This window comes from Catharus ustulatus, chromosome 1, assembly GCF_009819885.2.
Source record: "Catharus ustulatus isolate bCatUst1 chromosome 1, bCatUst1.pri.v2, whole genome shotgun sequence".
Taxonomy (NCBI): Eukaryota; Metazoa; Chordata; class Aves; order Passeriformes; family Turdidae; genus Catharus; species Catharus ustulatus.
This window is the reverse complement of record NC_046221.1, coordinates 157213103-157233875: the sequence shown is the minus strand read 5'-3', so window position 1 is coordinate 157233875 and position 20773 is coordinate 157213103. Positions and strand designations below refer to the sequence as shown.

Below are 20773 nucleotides of genomic sequence, written 5' to 3'. Positions count from 1 at the left end.
TCAAAAATCCTCTGTGTCACAGATTTGCAGTTATACCTTTCTCCAGAGGAACCTCAGCTACTTACCCATAATGAATGATCTTCCTCTCCCTTCTCTGGGAGTCATGAATATTTGACTTAACAAATTAATCTTTTCACTTTCTTTCATAGGAGGACAGATACCTTTATATATGGAGCGCCTGAAACAGAAGATAAAAAAAAAAAGACCACAAAGGAAAGAATCTGATTTACAAGTAACTCTGTTCGTTGCAAGGGTTAGACCAGACCCTCAACTGCAGCAGAGCAACACCATTTAAATCAGCAAATGTATTTCTCCATCTCTGTCTCACTGATCCCCCTTTGCAAACACCTACAGTGTCAGGGCTGGGAAGGACCCACCAAGGTTCTCAAGACCAGCATGACCACATCATCAAACTTTGCATAATTTATCAATTTGTGAAGACTCTTCAGTCCCTCCCTACTCAGCAGGCCCAGCAAGGTGACTCTGTTTCACAAGGGCAGTGCTTGGATTTGGATTGGGTGCTGGAACTTGACTTTGGGGGCAGAGGACCCTGATATGAGTGCTTGGTGTGAATATCGTGCTCCATCCTCCATGGCAAGGATATAACAGGTGTAACAGCAGTCAGGATGCTGCCAGCATTTTGTTCTGCGTTGTTCTGTCTGTTCATTTCTTTGAGTTCTTTTTGTTAAGCCTTCAGCAGAAAGGCTGGGCTCTGGAAAGGGCTGCTTGGATGCTCATAGTCCTCTTTGTGTGACATTCCACCCTGTGAAGAGCCCAGGAAGTACAGGCAGTACTTAAATTTCCACACTCCACTTCCAGTCACCCCTAGAGGCTGATTCTGCTGTGATCCTCAGCAGGACATCTATGTCTCAAGCCTTGTCCTTCTGTTTACTTGTGTTTGCTTCTGCATGCTTTGCTCCTGACCTATTCAATGCGTTATTGAGCCCTGCAATTATTTTTCCATTCATTTTCTCCTTTCCTGACTCATTTATCTTGACCTCTTGTGCATTGAGATGCACCATCTAGCCCAGTGTGGTGGAAAGTGGGAATCTGCTGCCTTTGGAAGCCCTGCGAGCTGGGAACAGTTGTCCCCTGGATATGTTGCTCCAGTTCCACTCCAGAGCTTGCTCATGCAAGAAAGTAATTTTTGGCCTGCATTTCTGCAAGAAGAACAAAACAGCCAGCTCATTTTCTGTCTCCAGGCAGACTTCCCAAAGATTATAGGAAGAGGATGGGCCTAGGGGCTTTCTGGCCTGGAATGCAACAGACCATGGGACAAACAAGAACGTTGGCACAGTCAGGTGGCTGAGTGTCCAAAACAGCCCAAAACTGCTGAGTGCCTCAGCCTACCTGCTCACTGATGGTCCTCCTGCACCAAACTGCCTCACACCTGGGTCTAACCCCACAGTGAAAACCCAAGGGGCTGCTCTCCCTAAGGGTTTTGCTGCTTCATTGCTTTGTGTCTGCATTTTTTATGAATTTTTGAGAAATCTGTAGCAGTGAGAGCTTTGTGCAAACAGGAGTGCACTGCATGCCCCGAGTGCCTGGGATGAAACAGCATGCTCAAAGCCTCCAGCCTCAGCTGCCAGTGTCCTCAGAAGCATATCTTATCCCCACTGGCTCTTTGGGATTTTAAGGTGGCTGTTCTCATCAGAGGGAATCCAGCCTGTCTTTTTTTCCAGTATTTCTAGTACAGAACAGCATGTTCTGCTTTCCTTCTGCAGCCAGGGGGGGAAGGAGTTGGAGGAGATGGAGTGATGTGGCTTCTGTGATGCTCTTTTGCCATTCCCTTTCGTGTCTTGTTTTTTGTTTAGTTGGAAAGGCAGGGCAGGGATGCTGGCCTTATGTGATGAAAAGCAGTTTTGCTATGAGGTAACAAAAACTGCTACCCAAAAGGAAGATTGGAACAATGGTGAAAGATTGGAATTTCAATTTCCAAAAATTGAAAGATGTGCCAAGAGCTATCAAGTCATTGCTGTCAGAGAGATGATCTGTCTGGTAACATGTCAATCTTTTCCTAAGATATTGAGGTTCACTTCAGCAAAAGGAAGGGTCCCAAAATATTTCCCTAAAATGACAGCACAAACCAGAAGAAACAGCCAGTGAATTCATCAATCTCAACATTTATTTTGAGGTAAGTCTCACACAGAGAGGGTGGGTGGTGCAGAGCTCCCTTTTTCCATGGCTGTGGGGAGCTTTCATCCGCCTGTAGGATCCTGATGGTGTACAAGGATGGTGGGTAGTGTGGAGATCCCTTGGTCCATGGCTGTGAAGAGATTCCAGCAGCCTGTAGGACCATGATGGGGTACAGAGCAGGGATAAGTGTGTTTCTTTACCTTTAGGTCAAGGTTCTTGTAGAAAGTTTCACATTCTCTGGGCAGTGGAGGAAGGAGAGGGTGGGTGCATGCCATGCACTGGTCATGTCCCAGTCTGGGGATTTAGCTGTCAAAGACAGGAACACCAAAAATGGAGCAGCCCCACCTCCAGCCTCCTGAGGCACTCCTTGCCCCAGGTCAAGGCTGTCCAACCACACCTCCCTGAGGAACAGGGAATGTCCAAGCCCAACCACATCACCAAGCCACTGCAGTGAAGGCCGCCACCAGAGATGGCCACTGCCAATGCTCTGCCTGCTGTGACACATCACCAGGGCTGTCTACCTGAGAAAAAAATGTGTTTGCCATGGCTGGAGGGGGCTCCCAGCTCCCTGTGAGTTTGAAGGCAACTGTAAGACCAAAACAGGATATAGGTTGGGGTCACCACCAACACACCCTGACACTGCCAGTGTTCTGCCTGCTGTGACACATCACCAGGGCTGGTGCCTGAAATTAGCACTGTATCGCTGTGACATGGCTATTACCTACCACCATTCAGCCAAGAAGAAAGAATTCAATAATAAAAATATATAAATAAACTAATTAAAATAGATAAACAGCCTCTGGCAATATTGTGATGGAAAATTAGGCAGCTGTAGCAGCTATTTAAAGAACATCACTTCAGAAAATGTTAAACAAATAATCAAAAGCAGCAAGTCCTACTCACTACCCAAGTGTAAAGAATTGTGTGGTACTTGCTGCTGAGATTTGTGGGTTTGAAGACTAAATTCTTGAAAAATGCTTGGCAAGTTGACTGAAGGCAACATTTGATGCTTTTAGATTTAAAGACGTGTCCAGTGCAAAATGATGCATCCACAAGTGGCTGAGGGTGCTGAGCACAGACCAGAATGAACTGCAAGACTCACATCTTTCTTTCCCTGAAACAAACTGAAGTATTTTGCCAGAGACGGTTCTGTGCTGCACACTTCAGCTGGACACCAGAATAAAATTCAGGATTTTTTTTCTCCTCTGCTTGGTTCACTGCAGGATGCTGCATAGAGTCTCTTTAATTGACAGGACCAGAGGCCCTGGGCACAAACTAAAATGTATCATGTTCCTCCTAAGCATCAGGAAATACTTTTTACAGAGACAGAACTGGCAGTTTACACAGGGAGGTTGTGGAGTATCTAACCTTGGAGGTGTTGAAAAGCCACCTGGACATGGTCCTGGGCAAGTGGCTCTGGTTTAGCTCAAGAGTTGGACCAAATAATCTCCAGAGGTCCTGTCCAGGCTCAGCCCTTCTGTGAGGCTGTGATTCAGCACCAGCCACCCCAGTAATTGACTGATCCAGTTTGTGTGATGCCACAGCTCCTGGGCTCACAATGAGCAGTCAGGGATGACACCCTCTGTGTGCAAACTCCGACCTTCCTTCAGAAACCACCAGAAGAGCAGGTAATTTACAACTGTCAGATCATCAGATTACAGTTTTCCACGCAGTGGATCTGTTAGCTGAGCAGTCTTCATCTGGGAGAAGTTAAGATCCCAAATGATTCACTGGCCCAACATATTTTGGAGCTAACCCAAGGAAGTTGTCTCAGGCAGCTCATCTGCTGCCATCAGTAGCCGTGGTGCCCCTGAGGAAAGCAAATATTTTTTAGACATCCATAAAGTTTCTGGGATGAGAACCAGGCTGAGCAGCTCTCAGCAGTTCATTGCCCATTTCTGTGCCAGAAGAAGGTGCTGACTTGCTGTAATCCCCCAGCATTTTGCACCTTCTCTGCTCCCAGTCCTTGCAGAGATAAGTGGTTACACAGCGTGCAAAGCAGTGACAGCTCCAGCCTGCAGAGTTTCCAGATGGGCAGAGCAGCACTGGCACTGGAGAGCCCTCCTGAGAGCTCCTGCCTGCTTTGAAGGTGCTGGAACTTCATGGATGTCAGCTGAGCTCCAGATGAGCATGTGGACTTTGTGATGCTCTTCTGAACCCAGCACAAGTTCTGAACTATTTAAGGTTTTTATTCACTCGTCATTTAAGGTTTTTGTTCACTCATCATTTCTCATTTCTCCTTTTAAAGAAGTCTTCACTCCTTTGTTAAGATACTGTTTAAATGTCTCAGTGACTAAACCATGAATGAAAATGAATGAGCACACCTTGGCCAGGTTTACATGCTGCAGGAGGTGTGGCAGCTTAGAGATGATAAGTCAGCAGTAAATAAATCCTGGCTGCACCTTTTTTTCACCTTTTTTTCTCTATAAAGAATCCTTTGGAAATCCAGCACAGCTGGCACTTGAGTAAGGGACTATTTGGCTCCCCGTTTAGCTGGTCCATCATGAAATGTAGTGATAGTCAGATGGTAATTGCATAAAAATGGCACCTAGGTGCTGAAAGTGGGTGTTTTCTGTGCTGAGTTTAAGGATCGATGGGGTTTTTTCTCCCTCTCTCATTCCTGTGGCTGGGATGTGCTAACCATGTTGTGCTCAGATGTCCTGCCTCTCCCACTGCAGTGCCAGCTAATGTCTGATTCCAGAAGCTTTGCAGTTGGCAATGTTTTAATAAGCAGAAAGAGCACAGCTTGATTCTCAGGTAACAGGCTGAGCTAGCTGTGCTGGCAGTCAGAGCAAAAAACATGGTATTGACTTGAAGACTGAGTGAATTTGGAATAGAAATTGCGGAGGAGGAATAAATGTGGCATACCAGGATGTCACTTTTACACTTTCCAGATGATAACTTCACTCTGAAGTGGAGAATCTCTGACAGTGACGTCCTCTTTCAAGCATCCAACATCCATGCCCGTACTTGGTCCTCCTGCAAACCCCCTCTTTTCCCTGCTTTGTCTGACTCACTGTGTATTCTTCACAAAACACACTGTCACAGGCTCTGTTTATGAGAGTTACTCAAGCTTGTTTCCAAATCAGATTTCATGTTTTATGAGGAGGTGGATAGGTGAGGAGGGGAAAAGTTTCCACTTGGGCAAGGGCACTGGGAAGCACTCACTGGGGATAAAAGTTGCAGGCTAAGTAGCACATCTCTGCTGTGCTGCCTAAAAAAAGTGCCTGGAAACTCTTTTCTTGCCTCCCACTGCAATACCTTTTAGGCCATGCATGAAATCAACATCCAAAAGGAGTTTATTTCATCACTGTCTGCAACACCATTGACCAGGATATTTATTCCTAGGAAATTAGTGCATCACCTGGAATCTCAACTGCCTGGGATATCTGGGATGTCACCACATGATATCATAGAGGGAACAGATGCCTTCTGGAGGGCAAAGCCACATCTGGGTGTGTGTCCTGGTACAGAAAGGAAGGGGAACAAAGACCAGAAGTAGACAGTGTCCTTCTGGTTCGTGATGGAAGACCCTGTGGCAAGTGAAATACCTAATTTATTTCCAGGAAAGGGTGGAAAAAGGATTAAAAGCAAGAAATCAGGCTTTTTACTTTTCTGGGAGAGAGGGGCAGTTTGATAACAAGCTGCTTTCCCCTCAGCAGCTAAGGGTGATGTCGTTCCAAGAGCCAGGTCCCTCGGGACAACACCCCCTCTAAAAATCCTGTTAAGAGTGTGAAAGCAAATGTCTGTGAGTGAATGATGCTGCAGCCTCCTTCAGAGGCAGGAGCTGGCCCTGCAGGGAGGGATGTTTCACAAGCTGCCTGCACCAGGATCCTTCCCCCTTCGGGGGTAGAAGCTCTGCTGTGTCCACCTCCCCTGCTGTTCTCTTCCAGAACCCCAAAGATGTGTCAGAACGTGTGTGTCTAGAAAACATCAAATCATAATTTTATCGAGCCACGTTTGGCACCAAGGATCAAAATCAGGCCTATGTAAAAATGTTTAGCAATATAAGGGAAAAGTCAAAAGCATAGTGAGAGCAGTCATTTGTTTGCATTTCATTTGCAGCCTGAATGCAATATTCCTGGAGAACCCAAATAAGGAAACAATTATAAAGAAAGCTCAAAATATAACACTCCTCTCTTCAGGCCTTGTGTGATGTAAACGGAATAAAAGTTCCTAATGGAAAAAAGGTAAATTAGTTATTTTTAAAAATTTATTTTAATAGTGACTGTGTTATTAATAATGTATTTAAATAGTTATTTTCAGCTATGTCCCTAGATCCAATGAAATAATTACATGCTCCAGGACAGGAGTAAAAGGATGAGGGAGTACATAGATCTTAGTGACCAGGTCTATAAATAAGCTGCTAAAAATGAGTAACCATTGTCATAGCTGGCTCAAGAGAGACTTGTCAACTAATTATAGATCAAGCTGTGCATTAAAATTAAAGCCATTTGCAAGATATTACAGTAAATGTAATGTTCCCAAGAGATGTTAGATTGAGTAGTCTCAGAACTTCAAGTGGCTGCATAACCTCTGCAGCTTGATCAGTGCAAAAAACAAGTTTTCAAATATTATTTGAATGCCATGGAGGGATTAGATAGAAATGCTACCTGGGATGGGTCATTCCTTGAATTCCTTGACCTGAAGGCCCTATAGAAGATGTACTGACAACAGCACAAACTGCCTGGGTAGGCTGCCTAGATACCAGCAGGTTTTGGGCATTTCTGTCTGGGTCTGTGTTTTACAGTGAGCCCATGATGGGATCTCAGTCCATGATTAGCAGCCTTGCTAATATAAAACACACAGAAAAATAGCATGGGCATTCTGGTCCTCACAGCTGTATTTCAGAAATGTGAAGTTTGTTTCCTGATTTAATGCTGCCAAATCTGTCAAGCAGATTTGGTGCATTGCATTGGCATAATAAGACTTCATTTGTATTTTTAAATTGTGGGTAACCTGAGAAAGAGAAGTAAGTATATTGGCAAATAAAGCATACTTTCTTGTAAATCACAGATAGAATTTCCAGGAATTTATGCTGGGACAGAATCTGAGGGCTGATTGGTGTGAGTGCACACAGGGAATCTTTATCACCTTGAGCTGCAGATTGATCACCAAAAATAAAAATGAAAAATAGGAAAAAAAAAAGAAGAAAAATGCAATACACAGTGCAACCTTGAACATCAAAAGGACCAAGCAGGTTGGCAGAGAGGAGTGGGATACATCCACCTGCTTGATGTCTTTGCTCTGACTAAAATATTATTAATATTTTAGTATATTGACTGCTGCTTACTTTTCTGGAGCAACACCTTTAAAACCAAGCTGTGCAATGCAGAAATGAACCTGGATGATGGCTCATTGAGATCAACTGCAGGAGACAGCACTGTAAAAAAAAGACAAAAATCTGGATTGAAGCTAAGACTCCCTTTTTTTTTTTTCCCTTAATTTGGATTAAATTCTTCATTTGCCAATATAGAACAGAGCATCTGGTTGCAAAGAAGATAGTAGCTAGACTGCAGCATTCAATTACAACTAATTTTTGTCACTAGATACTTCTAATATGCCTGGAAACTATTTTGATCCAAGGCTAATTGGTTCATTGTACACATTTACAGGTAAAAAAAAAAAAAACAAAAATTGTGACTAAACTAAAATTCAGCTCATTGTTTGCTATTGTGGCATTAATTATTAACCAGATTCTTCAGTTAGTGAACAATTTAAATCTGCCATGAGCAGTAGTCATTCTTCTGAGCAATGTGTTGGGAGCTGGTCTGTGAGAGATGAAACCTTAAACAGTAGAGTAATAGCACAGCCCAGTGGCTTAACAAAGAATAAACCACCGCTCAGGGATCTACTGATCTGGGCAATTGAATGTATTTTATCAAAAAGTCTGGGAAAAGTGAAAATGGGAAATTATTCTAGGGTCAGATAGAAGTGAATTCTTTCTTCTAAACCATTTTCTTTATCCAAAATCATTCTGAAAAAAACTGCTTTCAGCTTTGCTGGGTACAAAGCACATTGTCACACTCATGTCATTTTATGTAGAATTCTATTAGACATTCAAAACTATATTTGGAATAATAATTTCATAGAACAATTCATGCTCTAAATTATTTTACCATTGTAATTCTATTGTTGCAAAGAATTATTCTTTGCCTCATTATTCCCTTATACACCTGCTTTGATCTGCTTTTATTTTCATGTACAATTTGCATATATCCAAGGAGTCATCTGAAATCTATTGACACTGGCTTATGTGGACCCATTTATTCTAGAAAATAGTGGAATTTTTTTTGTCCTTCTGACAAAAAATACATCTCCACCACCCCCAAATTAGTCTTGGACTAGAGGAAAGGGGTGGGATGTGGTGGCTGCATGGGCAGCAGCAGGAGTCAGGGCTGGGGAGGGACCTTGTGGCAGAAAGGGGTGGTGGGTTGGAGGATGCTGTGTGCCTGGTTCCCATCCCATTAGGAAGAGGGGATGTGCTTTAGGATGCCCTGGGATGCAGGCCATGGAGGGGCTCTCTAGTTCCTCATAATCCTTGCCTGTCTGGGCTGAGGGAAGGGTTCAAACAGGGCTGTTGGACACCTGAGAACGGAGCTCATGCATGTTAATACATGGATAAGGCAAATACCTGTCCAAGTCACCAGGAAATAAAAGGGAAAGTGCTGTGCCTTGGTATGCCTCTTCTAAATAAACAGAAATACCTTAATTTAGGAAGCACTGCTCTTTGTCCTGGGATAAATAATGATCCTATCCCTGCACATGCAACACAGCTTGTCACGAAACCTGCACAGAGTCCAGATCTGGACTATGGACACACCAGGAGGGAGGGAGGGGATGGGAACCCCTATGGTCAGGGAAAACTTTTGAAAGGAATAAAGATCATGTAGTGCTCAAAGAAGATTTTTTTTTTTAATGGCACAAAAGTGACGAATGAAAAACAAAGAACAAAGGCTTTGAGGGATGCACTTGAAGCAGCCAGGTCAAAGAGCCTGTGTTGGTCGTGTAGCAAGGCTACACAGACACACAGATTTCTCTCTATTGACTGGAGGAATCCACTCGTCCTAGATAATTCCCTACATTATTTCTACCAGAAGATGCTACAGATAAGAGATGACCTTGCACACTGAGTCAGTTTGTTAAACAAGGTCTAGCTGACAGGGCAAGTCCTGCACACCACAAGTCTCTGAATCTGAATTTTAGCACTATGTGTGATTTAAATATATAAAATCATGTTTCCATCATTGCTAGTCCCATGGGTAGCAACGAATGGAATTAAATAAAATTACTAATACAGCTATAAAGAAAAAAAGAAGACTCAATCTCTGAGCTGTATTTAGTGTTTTTAAATTTCTGTACCATCCCAGAGATGAATAAATGTAATATGCTGGTATTTTGACCAGCAAAAAACAAAGGTGCACCTCACGAACAAAGTCCCTGTGGATTTAAGGATTCCTGGAGACAGACACAGGCAAAGGCAAAGCTCAGCACCACTCTGGGCTCTAGGTGCTGAAGATTGCAAGCAGTGCTGGTTTCACAAGATGTAGCCTGAGCACCGCATGTAACTCTGGAAGTGTCACCTCTAGGTTGCACTATGGTGCCAGCACAGTCTCAGCTGGCCATTATGCATGGAGTGACCCAGAACCTGGAAAATTAACAGTGTGGTTCCCAGTAGCCCTGCCCAGTCACAACCAGGTGCTAAACACGACTAAATCTGGTGGGTAGGCATTGTTGTTTGAATTTACCAAACTTCAGGAGGCTGCAGTGACACCAACATGCTGCCAAAAACTCCCCCAGAACCAATACAGCTTGGCAGAGCTGAAAGGATGCATTCCTCTTTCACCTATTTTTCTCTCAGACCCAATCCAGTACATGTTGCCAGCCAGTCTCTTGCCTGAATATTCCCTGGGAGACAGAGCAGGGACCTCAAAAACAGGAGGAAGCCCCTGCGTGTGACACCCAGCCCCAAAGAGATGCTTTCTGCAAGCCTTGTCCTGTCCTAAGCACTTCCCTGTTGACTTCCTTCCTTCCTTCCTTCCTTCCTTCCTTCCTTCCTTCCTTCCTTCCTTCCTTCCTTCCTTCCTTCCTTCCTTCCTTCCTTCCTTCCTTCCTTCCTTCCTTCCTTCCTTCCTTCCTTCCTTCCTTCCTTCCTTCCTTCCTTCCTCCCTCCCTCCTTCTCAATCTCAGAGTCTGACTAAAGATTATATTCTCTCTTTTTCTGCAGGGCACAGTGTGCTTCCCTGCTGTTCAATTTTCCCTCTTCCCAACATGCCAGGCACCAAAGCCTGTTTGTCTATCCCTGTTTTCCTGCTTAGGTGTGTCTGACTGAAGTTCAAGCTTGTGTAGTTGGTCTTCCAGAGCAGCTCTGCACTCCTGACTCTTCTGTTCAGCAGGAGTCTGCAAACTCTGAGTTGTCTGTAGAATGCTGAATCCATCTCTGGACCCAGTGTTTTCTCCACTTGCTTCTCTGTCATGTCTTCCATGAGTATTCTCAATCCCTCTTCTTGGCAAAGAAAACCTCCACCAGGAACTCCCTCAAAAACCATGTCTACATCTCAAGCACCAGACACAGATCACAACCAAATGACAGGAAAACAAACATTTCCTTCCCCTTTTCAGGATTTATGGATGTTCTTTCATCAACACCCCAAATCACCCTGATATTTCTTTCTGTTTATTGGCTGTGGGATATTGGCACACAGCTCTGCCATATTTAAACACTGGTTCCACTGGCATTATCCTCTCAACTCCTGTTGAATCTAATGTTTCTCAGAGGGTCTTGTACAGTCTTGTACATGACAATCTCCTAGAAAATGAGACGTGTGAAGATCTTTTCATCCAAAATCCCAAGGGATTCACCTAAGCATTCACATTACAGCTCATAGCTATTCTTGATGAAATATAAGATAAAACACCTTTTTTTTTTTTGGTGTAGAAATACTATGGAACTACTACAACACAATCCTTTGTTAGAGTCTTCATAGAGAAAATATGCAGAATATATTTTCTTTTTGCTTATGCATTTTTTTTGCTACTGTAGGCTATTGCCATTCCCTTATTTATGACAAATTCATTCCAAGTTGTCACTAAAGCTTTGCCACGTTACCCTTTTTTTTGTGAGGACTGTTACCTGAAGGTTTTATTTTACAAAGTGTTATCAGTTCCGTGCTTCTCCTGCCTGATATTAGCATTTTCAATAGTTTCTTGGAGAATGGTGTGATTTCCAATGGTAAGCATGTGACACTGGACATTGCAGAACCCAGAAGTGTTTTCTACTCAGGAAAAAGGGCAGGATGTCCTTCAAAGAACAGTTCAGCTTTTCAAAGACCTAATTCCAATCCTTCTTTTTTTGCTCCTTTTCCCTTTACTCAGTCACTTATTACTGGAAGGAAGACTATTTCATTCTACTCCTTGTCTCATTCCTCATGAACTTTGTCTTTTCCACGTGTACATTACCTTCGATTTTTACCTTTCTCTCTCAATATCTGAATTTATACAATTTAGGGCTTGTAATGGTTTCAGGCAGATAAAATATATCATTCAGGAATGGCTTGGACTGTGCTTGATGTGTTTGCCTTCCTCACTCAGAAGGTGAAAAGTTTCAATAAAATGATGTCCTTTTTGTCTAATTTCCTGCTTTGACTTGGTCTTTTCACTCTCCTTGAAAGCAGAGTGAGTAAGTACTCAGGGACTATGTAATTCACTTATAATTGAAACAATAGACCATAAAGGCTCCTTGAGAGCAATTACATCTATCGAGCCAATGAGTCAGTTGTGCATTTGCACTAAGTCCAAGCAGTAAAATATATTTATGATTTTTTTTTTTTTAATGAAAGTTACTGCTCACTTAGTCTTTGGAGGCAGCACAATGCATCATGAGACAGGGAGGCTTAAATGTGAATCTTCATGAGCAGTGTGCATGACTTGCCATGAAAAATGCGTACTGTATGCTTTGTCTGGGCATGCTGCACCCAACCACAGAATTAGTATGTGTCTGATTAAATGTGGTCTGAAACATAATGGTTAATCTGAGAAAAGTGAAGTAAAAACCAAAGCAAATTTGAGAGCATCATGCTCAGGACTTGATAGTGAGAAGGGGATAAACTGTACATTACTAAAATTAGAAGTGCCTCAATTCCTTTGTTTGCTTTTATCTTCAACCACAACCTAGGCTGACTCTACTGACAAGCCTGGTTGAGGTCAGGAAAAAGCAATTACACTGCACTAAGCCACCCGTCCAAGGGGGATTCTGAGCAAACCAAATCCTGTGCAAAAGACTGGATTATAGATGAAGGAGTCTGGGATCAGCCACTAACTGTGTCAGAAAGATGGTAGTGTGTATGGTGCTGGGATCCAGCTGTGTCTGTGCCTTGTAACCCTCTGTGATCCTGGGCATGCCACTCAGTGACATACTCCAACTAAATGTACAGCAAAGTGCTCTTTACCATTTTCCTTCCGTCTGTTTTTGGGTGATAGTAGGGCACCTGCTCCTTCATCAGGCAGCACAGAGATGGTAAAGTCCATGAGGGCTTTGCACAGGTCTAGCAGCCCAACCCAGCCACAACATGTAGGAATTCATAGGATCATTAAGGTTGGAAGAGACCTCTAAGATAATCGAGTCCATCCCTCAACACAGCACCGCTGTGCTCACCCCTAAACCCCAAAGTGCCACATCCACATGGCTTTCCAACACTTCCAGGGATGGTAATTCCATCACTTCCCTCTGTAGTCTGCATTAGTGCCTGAACCACCCTTTCAGTGAAGAAATTTTTCCTAATATCTAACCAAAACCACCTGTTACGATTTGATTACGAGAGATGCTTCTGCCTGGGTTAAGGTGCAAATGAGACCACATGATGAGTCAATAATATGGATTTTATCTAACAGTAAATTTAAGGTAGAGAGATAGAAATAATAGGAAGGGGAGGACAAAAGAGAGCTAGAGACAGAGAGGATAAGCAAAAGATATCACCACCATGTGGATTCCTGCATTGTCCCACTGGTCCTTCTTCACCAGGTCCTTGCTGGTGGAAGTCCCAGAATCCTTCTTCTGCAGGTCCCACTTTTATACAGTCCAAGTCCTGGATATTCATGGAGTGTAGATACCTTTCCCATAATTTGAGATGGCATGTGCACAAGCACTTGCTTCCTTTCCCACAGTTTGCCATGGTGGGAACTCTTGTCTGGATGCTAAACCAAACCTCTGCCTCCATTAGGCTTAGAATCAGTTCCTTCCTTCTGTGCCACCTGTGCTCATCTCAGGTTCCATTGTGATGGATTATCTTATGGAGACAGTATTTTGAGACATGTAACTGTATTCTTTAAGTCCTCACACCACCCTGGCCACTTCCTCTAGTCCTGTCACTTGTCACCTGGGAGAAGAGACCTCCACATCTCCACATCCTCCTCTCAGGTAGTTGTAGAAAGAGTAGCCCATCCTCCCTGTACGAGACAGAAACAAAGAAAAAACACATTTAGGGCCTCACTGAGTTGGGGTTTGGCAGCTCTTTGGTCTCACTAATTAAACAATTAAACTAAACAAGGTGGTTCCATGGAATACCTATGGATTAGTGTGGAAAGAGCTTTACCCCAACATGGCCTCGCTAATTCCAGCTCCAAGCCAGCAGCCGTGGTCTTCAGTGCCACGTTAGCAGAGCAGCACATTCAGAGGCTGCTGAGATAACTCTGCACCTTTACAATGTGGCTTTGCAAGAAATATGTGTTTTATGTGCTTTATGTGGTGAGGCTTGCTCCCTGCTCTGCAGATTTGCTCTTTTCCGTGGAGAGTGTTTCAGCTCCCTCTTAAAAGTGAGCGTGCATTAAAGTGCTTCTCACCACAGAGATAATTGAGTACATGTACAGCATCTATCACAATAAAAGCCAAATCTCAGACAGATACTAGGGCACTATCAAAGACAAAAAAACAGTAAATAAGAATTCATAAAGCTTTCAGTGCAATACTTTCTGCCACCACTCAATCCATTAAAAAAAATCAAGTGTTTGTACAGCACCTAATTCTACAGAGTATACAGGCACCACTGCAATAAAATACTACTTAAAGTTATTACTACTAAAAATAATTAATAAACCTATCATTTGTTGATTCTTCTCTTTTTTTAAAACTGCCTCTCTTTTTTGCTTTTTGGAACCTTTCATATTTTCCTACTTGAAAAATTATCAAGTCATTAAAAAGAAAATTGAATTTTTTTATAACAGTTTCCAAGTAACAGCAAATGTTCACGTCCAGGTTATAAAAATGAGGTTTATAATGGCAATACTTATAGATCATTCCTGTTACCACATCAGCAGGGCATCACTACAACATAGTGCTCCACAAAAATGACATATGGAGCAGCACTGAAAATTTCTTGGTATGTCTGATTTTTTTTTACTGTTAATTCAATGAGCCACCAGCCCTGGTTTTCTTAGTTTGTGTTTTTCATCTGGTCAGATTGGATATTTGTCAGAGATGCAGAGGTTATGAGAAAATGGGGATTCTTTTATATGCACCATTTTAGTTCTGATATTTCCCCTTAATTGTGAGAGAGAAAATACTATTTAAATACCACTTTTAAAATACTGATAAAAAAGAGAAGAGAAACTATACCTTTTCTTTCATGAGGTCAGATAATCTTTAGGGAATACATGGGCTTTTTACAACCTTTTAGAGTTTCTTTTTACTTCTTCACAGAACAGCAGCAAATTCTTGAAAGGACAGACCACCTGCAACTCCGGCTTCATGGAAAAAGGGATGGAGGTTCTCAGCATTTCATCGGAGTCAAGCCAGGTTCTGTACTTACAGTGACATTTATTTAAAACAGATTAATGGGTTTGTGCTGACAGGGCTAATGCTCAGGAAGAAAACCACCTGTCAGCAAGCTGGGCATCTCATCCAAACCTGCGTGCCAGGTGGCCAAACTCATTGGCACCAGCTTCTGAATCCTCCAGGACTTTGCTTCTATGAGCATTCCTGGCATGTGCATCCATGGCCCCTCCAAGCTTCAGCACCCCTTTCTGTACTGCCTGATCCTTTGCAGGCATTCCCAGAAAGTTTATGAGCTTTTTGGCTAAGATACAGATATGTTGATTTTAAAAATAATTTTAAAAAATCATTAGAGTTGAAAATTTCCCGGTTTGGAATTTACACAGGGGCCCCTCCTTAGTTTCTGAATTGCACAAAGCTTAAGATATCTCATAGAGATTTTGGATAACTGCCTCAAGGAGTACAAATTCCTCCCTCTCTGCTCCTGATGAGCTCCAGTCATTAGTAAGATAAAGTGTACAAAGCAGCTTGGCTGCAAGAGGAGAGCACGATGCAGAACAGTACAGCTCGTCCACATCCATATAGGAAGGAAAACACAGGTGAAATAATTGTCATGATGTTTTTAGATGAGACAAACCTTGGGTGCATTGCCATGGGTAAGAGTTTTGTACTGGCTGAGCTGATGTTGACTTGCTTTTCAGTCCCTGGCACAACGAAAATACATCTCTGAAATCTGCCAGTGTGGTGCATCTGTGCCTGCCTGTGTCTGTCTCAGCACTCCCGGAGCAGCACTGGCACACACGCCCAGAGTGCACAGCATGCTGTGACAGAACCAACTGGGACTGGGACAGCCCATGCACAGCCTAAAGCCAACTGCAGGGTGCCACAGATGACAAGGAAAGGTCACATTCCCTTCTCTTCAGGCTCATGTTGGGAAGGTGGTGTGCCTGCTTAACACAGCCTCAGGTTTACTCTCCTGCGGGGCAAGGAGGAAACAAACATAGGAAGGTGCAAATTGAGGCGGCTCAGAAAACAGCAGTGTTTGTTTTGACAACACCTGACTTCCTGGGCATGAGTTGGTAGAATTTTCCTTGGCTTTAAAACTATAATTTCAACACTTACTGTCCCCACACTGTGCCAGCAAATTAATGCAGTTTCAGGGGTGGGAGAGAACAGCTAATCAAAGTGAGAGGGTGGAGGAGCTGAGAGATCTTAAGAAAGAATGTTGTGAAGGAAGAAATTGCTGTCCTTGCTTTTGTGTATTGTTGTGATTGCTCTCTTGTTGTTCTCATGAGACATTTTACATGGGCAGATAGTGATAGGACGAGTTGGGGGATGGTTTTAAAGTAAAAGAGGAGAGATTTAGATTAGATGTCAGAAAGAAAATGTTTCCTGTGAGGATGGTGAGGCACTGGAACAGGTTACTCTGAGAAACTTTGGATGCCCCATGCCTGGAAGAGTTCCAGGCCAGGCTGGGTGAGGCTTTTGGCAATCTGATGGAGTGGAAGGTGTCCCTGACCATGGTGGGGGGCTTGGAACTAGGTGATCTTAAGGTCCCAACCCAAACTTTTCTGTGCTTCTACAATTCCCATATGCTCTTCGCACTCATTGACAAAAGATGTTAGAAAATGTAACACAGAAATAGGCAAACCCTGAAAATATAATGTATCTACCAGAGGAGGTCTAGAATTAATGAGACAGAGGCTGTGCATTTACTTCTTGCTGGCTTTTCTTCAGGATGGGGAAATGTTGTGAGCTGTGTCCGTCCTCCAGCCCTTCTGCTTCTCCAGCACTGTCTCTGCCTCGACAAGTTGCTTTGTGACTGTGAGCCTTCCTCAGAGAAGCTGCCACTGACCTGGCTGCTGCTGCCTGAGAGCACAGGACTACAGAGAGAACACTGCTTTTCTGTTCTCTCACCCTGTCGGATCCCCTTGGCCAGAGGACGTGGATCTGGCCAGATTCCAGAGAGTGAATGGTGGTGATAAGGAAAAGCAGAGAGACTTTGGAAGACAAAGATATACTGTTACACTGGGCACCAGCGAGGAAGGTAATGTCATTACTGTGATGCTGGTGTGGAATACTCAATTTATCCCAACTCTTGGAAATGACAGACTATTCACTCAAAAAAAGTAAAAGAAAAAGAAAAAGAAAATAAAAATGTCATTTGTAATTGTAGTAAGTGGAAAAAGTGTAGCAATTCTTACTTCAAAAACATTATCAATGTGAATTCAATGTAAAGTTTAAGAATATCCTAAGGGATAGAAATAGAGAACTGAGAACAGAAAAAACAGAGCCACCTCCTGTTTGTTGCCACTGGAAATGTCTCCTGCCCTGCTCTGAAAGAAAACAGAGGAATGGGGAGGCTCCTTTTTCAGGAACCACAGTGCAGGAGGGGAACTCAAATCACACCATCTCCTCACTCACAGGTTACTGGAAGATGTTGGTGCCCTCCAAATATGCCTGCTGACCCCACCCTGGGCTTTCACAGCCTTCCCTGTAATACATCCCCACCCTCCTCATTGCTAATTGCTCCCTAATGTCCAAGCAAAGCTGATCTTAGTGTGCAGCAAATGCCTCTTTAGTACTGGTCTTGGGAGCAAACAGTGATTACCCCTTTGCAGCACTGCTCCCTGTTGGAAGCCTGTTTCCACATTCACATTTTTATGCTGTTTTTATTAAACCAACAGCCCTTTTCTCCACAGGGTAACACTAGAAATCTCTGAGCTCTGCTGCAGCTCTGCTGAACTCTGCCCTGTGCACACAGATGTCTGTGTGCACACATACAGCCCTTGCTTCCTAAAGTATGTGTGCCCAAAGTGGGACACACACTCCAGGAAAGGTCTTGCCCCTGCTAAAGAGAGTGGAATAATGGTCTTTGTCTCTTACATGTGACATACACGAAAATGGCTCAACAGCCTCTTATCTGCTGGCTTATATTCAGCCCCTGGACTAATACAGTCCTGTAGTCTTTCTTTTAATATACTGGGGCATAGACTAATATTGACTGGTTTGGATTTTTATTGATTTTGTTTTTCTTTCAAAGGCAAAACATTTTGCACTTGCTTTTATTGAATTTTGCTTTATCGGTTCTAGGCCATTTCTCAAAGTTATCATGATTACTTGAATTCTAACACTCTTCCAAACACTTGCCTCTTTTCCCAGAACATTATCTTACGGAAATTGTATCTGAGTAAGCTCTGTATCACCAGGAAACTTGGCAACAATGATGTCCAACCATTCTGGTGCTGGGGCAGACCTGTCAGCCCCAAATGACCTTGCTGGTGTAAAGTGAGTAATTTATAATTTCTCTTTAAGCATGACTTTTTCAGGCAGTTGCACTCTCCACCTTACAGTGATTTCCTCTGGTGAAGGATATTCCTCCCTGCCAGACATTTTAGCTCTGCCTTCCTCCATCCAGTTCCTTATGTCATCACAGAAAGTGGCCTTGGGGATCTGACATGCTGATGTGGGGTATCACCTGGGTTAAGCAGAGCCCATCTAGACCAGCTCTTTTTGTGGCAAAATTTTTATAACAACCAAGGCAAAACTGCTTTGCCTTTACCCACTGGGCTAAAGAACTACACTGGATTCATGGGATAAGCTTTATTCTTACAACTCCATGTTGGCAGCTTTTCACAGGGATGGAGCAAATAATTAATTTCTTTGCAAGTATCTTCACAGGTATCAGAACTGCAGTGTTTGATTTACAGTTGTGGATCCTCCCCTCCCCTGTTTTTTAAATACATAATTTATTTTAATATAAATTGCCAGGCCTATCATGCAGCTTACACCCACACAAACAGATGGAAAAATGCAGAGAAAGTTCCTGGGCACTAGGACTGAATTCTCCCTATCTTACGCTGTGAGAAGAGATGTTATTTCAGCCAGTTAGTGTCTTCCCAAAGAATTCCTACACACCATGCAAGAGCTGGTAGAGTCTGCATGAGCCCATCCTGTTTTGAATGGCAGAAATTTAAAAATACAGGTACAGTCAGCTATGCCAGTCAGCCCAGAGCAAGATACGGGCCCCACTGTTGCTTATTTTGTGGATTTTTCCAATTTTGTTTATTTTTGAAATTTTGTCTCACTGATCACTGCAGAAAAAATCCCCAATCTTCAGAATATTTTCAGATATCTGGAATAATTAACCATGACCCATCCCTCATAACTCCAGAGGGGTCTCCTCTGTTAAGGGGCCAGCTGTTAAAACCAGGTGGGGCAGTGTTTTTTATATTTTCCACAACCCATCCTCCCTCCAAGGAGATATCTTCTGTTAATGGCCATTGAGTCCCACTGCATGACTGATAAAATTACTTCATCCCATTGGGAGATGCTCCAGCCAGGGGGAGGAGCCAAGCCTTCCCTACCTAGATAAAAACTGAGATTTGGAACATCAGAGCAGCCTTTTTCTACTAAATTCCCAGAGAAAAAACAGGCCCATCTTTATCACCACTGACCTTCAGAGGAAAACTGCACCTTCTACAGGAGCACTGCTTCATCAGCGAACCACATCAGTCACTGCAGGAGGATGCAGCCACCATTTAATGGGACTGCTACCAGCACCCTGACTGATGGGGTATCAGGTTGTATTCTGACTGTCAGTGTTTTATTCTTTTGTATTACTGTACTTTTTTAAAAAATTCTAATTTTCCTAGTAAACTCTTATTCCTATTCCCGTATCTTTGCCTAAGATTTCTTTCATTTCAAAATTATAATAATTTGGAGGAACAGGGGTTACATTTTCCACTTTAAGAGAGGCTCCTGCCTTCCTTAGCAGACGCCTGTCTTTTAAACCAAGACACACTGTAAAAGAGAGCGCCACACATCACCCTTCAGGACTGCATCTCAGTTGCTGGTGCTGAATCACTCTCTCTACTCTCCATCCAGTTTGTCCTTAGCATTCGAGGTTTTTCAGAAGAAATTTTGGATGGGGTAGTGATTGCCATAGTCATTAATTCCCAGCCAGTCTCTGGAGCTACATTAAGCAAGGTTTCCAATAATGTTTCCAATTAATTTTTAGGTAATAGCGGTGCATGGCGTTCTGCAAGGAATGCTGAAGGTTGGTGGAGGTCCATTCATCAAAACCTGATGGGAACCGTGGCCTCCGTGGTGTACACAGATGTTGTTCTGGTCTAGGGAAACATTAGAGAGAATAGTTAACACAGCAAGACAAAAGATATATCACAGTAAAAGATTTCTAGCCATATAATTAAAAAGAGAAGAGGGTAAAAGCACATGTATTCAGCAGAGAGAGTGGAGTAATAACTAAAGATAATCTAATTACAGTCTGAAGCAAGAAATAACTTTTTTCCACAGTTTTCTGTGAGATGGATTACCCTCTATTGTGGAGGGGACTCAGAAATGAGCAGAGACTACAGAAGTGAGCAAAGTGCTTCTGGTAGGACAGCCAAGGTGTGACAAGGGTGAGATGTGATGACAGTTTGACACCCTGTGATGGCACCAGAGCAGAGCTGATGCCATCGTGCTGACTCACCTGTGAATGGTTCTCAGGGTGAGCATACCAGACCACGAAAAGAGAGTTGATGATGAAGGGTTTGTTTTTATTAGAAGACAAATTAGAACTATCAATTTCAAAAATACAGAAAATTGGATGTTCTGGATGAGAGACTTCAGTGTTAAACTTTTTGCAAGGAAGTTTACCTCCATATGCCCTTTGCTTATGAGAGTCCATGAAAACTTCTCAAGGCCAGATTTTGCTCCAGTGACCTCAGCAATAAGTCAAGGGGCAACTCCAGTGGGAGGTGGCCTGGTCAGCCTGGTGCTTTGGCAGGGTTTGGCCATGTCCAGGGGCAGGCCATGGGGCTGCAGGGTGGAGAGGCCAGGGTTCCCTGCGCTGGACACAGCTGATCC

General features: G+C 43.2%; 1 long non-coding RNA gene across 2 annotated transcripts; it reads left to right on the top strand.

Annotated features, from left to right (window-relative positions):
* The first annotated feature begins 259 nt into the window (after window positions 1-259).
* LOC117004643 lies at window positions 260-19115 on the top strand. Of its 2 annotated transcripts, none has more exons than XR_004419660.1 (4): window positions 260-2134; window positions 14831-14926; window positions 16640-16949; window positions 18065-19115. It is a non-coding gene; the product is annotated as an uncharacterized LOC117004643 (long non-coding RNA). The 2 variants fall into 2 exon arrangements; XR_004419661.1 differs by lacking the exon at window positions 260-2134 and adding an exon at window positions 6303-6326.
* The last annotated feature ends 1658 nt before the right edge of the window (window positions 19116-20773 follow it).